Here is a 4,093-nt window from a genome sequence, read left to right on the forward strand (position 1 = left end):
CAAGTAAGCTGATGACATGGCATAACGCTGTCGCCGCCCCCCCTGCCTTTCGTCACGTCTCCGAGCTAGGCGCCAGTCCGGCCCGCGAGCAGCTTCCGTTATCTCCTTGCTATCCGCGGCGTTCACTGATACAGACTGATATGACGCCGCGCCTGTAGTATCTAAAAGCCCAAGGAGCGGGGTTGGCGCCACAGCGCAACGTGGCGCCCGACGGAATGACGAAGTAAATTTGGCGGCCCGCCGGCATTGAAGCGTTAGGCCAACGCCGCAGACAGCAAAGAGATAACGCAAGCTGCTCGTTTGGTCGGACCAGCCGTGACGTCGGAGACGTGACGAAAGGGCCGGGGGGTGGCGACATCGACGACAGAGACGCTCTTTTTGCGGCCAGTTTCAGTTTCAAGCAGCCTGCCAAGAGGAACTAATTGTTCGCGTAGCTCCCACATGAACTCCGCTATTCAAAATTCGATCCTTGGGCTAGGTAGTGTCGAGGACGGGCCCCAAAGTACTCATTTGCTATAGCCACCTATTGTTGATCATTAGAAAGTTAATTAGCGTAAATTTGCTAATTACGCACGTAATTGCGGAAATTGCTCTGTATTATCTAGAGGCCGCCAATCCGTACACTGGAATGGCAAACATAACTTGACAAAGATTTACATTTTACTAATTTTAAAATTTGGTGCAGCTAAAAAAAAAAAAAAAAAAACACCCTGTATACTGACAGACTTCGGTTGCTTTACAAAAAATAGGCTAAAGGACCACCACTGTTTATATAAAGACGGAAACAGGCGGAAATTGTCAAGTGCTTTTTGCAAAATGAATAAATTTAGAATCTATTCTGGTGCTCGCAGTTTCGAGCAAAGAATGTGGAGCAAGAGAGATATGGAAAAAAAAAAGTCACTACTTTCTTCGCGCGGCGGGATTCGAACCAGGGTACACACGATCCGAAGGGGAGTGCTATCCACTAACGATAACCACTGGACTATGGCACCCACTCTTGCAGAACAAGAATTTATGGGTACCATAAATGCTTGCTCGTTGTACCGTTGCGTTGTACCGACGATTGTAAGACAACTTGCTATGGGCCACAGAAAGAGAAAATGAGAGCGTGAGACACACAGAGAGGAAAAGAAAGCGAGAGGAAAAGAAAAGAACGCTTACAGAGTTTACTACTGTTTCATACGTTTTCACAAGCGTGGATCGTCCTTAATTTTTTTTTTTTTTTTTTTCACTTTCGCTGAAAATGCAGAAATCGTAGGGCGACTTTTGGTATATTGTGTACGTACGCGCGCGGCCACGTACATGCCTAATTAAATGGTCTATCTGAAACCACGGCTGTGCTGACGTACGCGTGGGCACGAGCGAATTTAGTTATTGAGCACCAGCTACGACACGAGAAACGTTTAACTCGGAACAAGCGTTGCTGGTCGCCGATTCCTGCGCTAGTCCACCGTCTACATAAACATCGGTTCGCAAATTAAGTTCCGCTACATGAAGTGAGGTGTAAATGGAACTTTTTTTTTTTTTAAGCGAAAATCGATGTCCACTGTCAAACGTTTCGATACTTGTCTAGCTCATGCTGCAGTGCACGGCTACAAGGGGTGCACGGTGAATCGGCTCAGCTGTGCAGGCATTGCACGGCTGAGTGACATTATATTGCGGCTAGCGACAGTGTCGGCGCCGCGACCGTTTCAAGCTTTCAAATCAAGCTGATTCTCAGCTTTCATTTCTTTTTTAATACATAGGAGAGGAGGCTTGGAGGAATACAAAACAATAAAATACATTTCTTTTCGGATAAAACAATTGCCGTTTTTCGAAATTTGCGTTTTCCCCCCGACCAAGCACAATTCATTACCCTTTCTTTACGGCTTCACCGTCGCGCAGCGCTGCTCTGCGCTTTAGCCGAACCAACAGGCAAACTTATGGGCGCCGCCATTTTGGAAAAAAGGCCGCAGACATATTCCGACCTAACTCGGCGAGTTTTCAACGCAGACTGATGAAATTAGCTTTATTTTAACGAGAAAAATGCGACAAGTGCCACAACTAACAGCTAGATGCTCGACGGATTTCCTAAAGGCACAAAACCGCTCCTTACTGTAATTATGACAACGAGTGTTACCGCGCGCCATCTAGCATTTGTACGCCACAGCGATGCACTTCGCGCTTCCTTTGTCCGTACATAGATGGCGCCCATAGTTTTTTTGCCTGTTGGTTCGGCTTAGCGCAGAGCAGCGCTGCGCGACGGTGAAGCCGTTGTGAAAGGGTAATGAGTCGTGCTCGGTCGGGGGGAAAACGCAAATTTCGAAAAACGGCAATTGTTTTATACGAAAACAAATCTATTTTGTTGTTTTGTATTCCTCCAAGCCTCCTCTCCTATGTATTAAAAAAATCAAAGCTGAGAATCAGGTACAAGACAGCGAAAAATGCAAGAAACACTCGCCCGGACTCATGAAAGTGCGAATTTTTCCGGATTTCGCACACGCGGCATATCGCTCCGCGGCGTTGCTTGCTCTTGCTTTTTAGTGGAGATGTAGGTAGGCCTGGCCCCTTCTCCCCAGAGCTCACATCGGCATCGCGGCAGTTTTGCTGAAAATGGGAAAAGAAAACCATTTCCCGGCCGAAGTCCAGCATCTTTAAACATTAAAACGTGTTTGTCCCAGTTCTTCAATTTGTAGCATTTTTAGAGTTTGTGCACTAAAATTTGCGTACTTTACGTAGTGTGATCATAATGAAATTTCGCATGCTTATCCTTTAACATGTCCTGAATGCAAAGAAACAACTTTCAGAGCTTTCCACAAATATTTTCAGGAATTATAATTATGAAAATTTCTTCGTTGAGAATGGTAAAACTGAAACTAGGCGTTGTAAATTTTTTGTAGACTAAAGCACGAATGTTGCAGTATATTTTTGCGGCTGTATGGAATGGTACTATTTATAGGGAGAAATATGAGCTATTTCTTCGTGTTTTCTTATGCTCACTGGTATCGCCTAAGCTTCCACAAAAAATGCATTGTTTTGACAGATGCATGGCGTGCGAATCATTCACCAAATGAGCAATAAAAAAAACTAAAAGCGGATTTGAAAACGTAGGCGCAAATGGTGAAAATTTCGTTGAGCTCTCAGGAATATTTAAAGAAGAGGTTTGGCGAGTTTGGCCGTCATGTGGCGCTTATTAGGGTATGTTTTATGTTGCGCCTAATTAGTTAATCAATTTAGATAAATTATGCAAAGTGTTTAGTGTTCACGTTAGGGCCCAGTGCGTTTCGTTTCTTTGTAGAGGGCCTTCCAAAACGACCAATGCATCTTTTTTTTTTTTTTTTTTTTTTTTTTTGCGGCAACACGCATGACATGCTGCGTAGTGATTTTTTCCGGCGTTTAATGAAACGCCACCAAATAGATAATAAACCCACGTATTTCACGCGCGCGCGCGCACACACACACACACACAATTATATATATACATGTGTGTTAGCGTGCGTGCGCGCGCGCGCGCGTGCGTGCCAGCTGAACAAGTGACGGAAATTGCGTTTCGTTATATCTCGGCGACTGCTGTTCGCTTTATGGAATAAAAAAACTGATAATTTATCTTTGAGGAAAATCCTTGAATGCTTGGTGCACGCACGAAGCGGTTAAGTTAGAGACTTGCGTGTTTTTGGTTAGACAGTGCAATTCACCTAGAGCTTTTAAAGAAGAGGTTTGGCGAGTTTGGCCGTCATGTGGCGCTTATTAGGGTATGTTTTATGTTGCGCCTAATTAGTTAATCAATTTAGATAAATTGCGCAAAGTGTTTAGTGTTCACGTTAGGGCCCAGTGCGTTTCGTTTCTTTGTAGAGGGCCTTCCAAAACGACCAATGCATCTCTTTTTTTTTTTTTTTTTGCGGCAAGACGCATGACATGCTGCGTAGTGATTTTTTCCGGCGTTTAATGAAACGCCACCAAATAGATAATAAACCCACGTATTTCACGCGCGCGCGCGCGCGCTCTCACACACACACACACACACACACACACACAACACATATATACATGTGTGTTAGCGTGCGTGCGCGCGCGCGCGCGTGCGTGCCAGCTGAACAAGTGACGGAAATTGCGT

Source organism: Dermacentor silvarum, chromosome 4 (assembly GCF_013339745.2).
Source record: "Dermacentor silvarum isolate Dsil-2018 chromosome 4, BIME_Dsil_1.4, whole genome shotgun sequence".
Lineage (NCBI taxonomy): Eukaryota > Metazoa > Arthropoda > Arachnida > Ixodida > Ixodidae > Dermacentor > Dermacentor silvarum.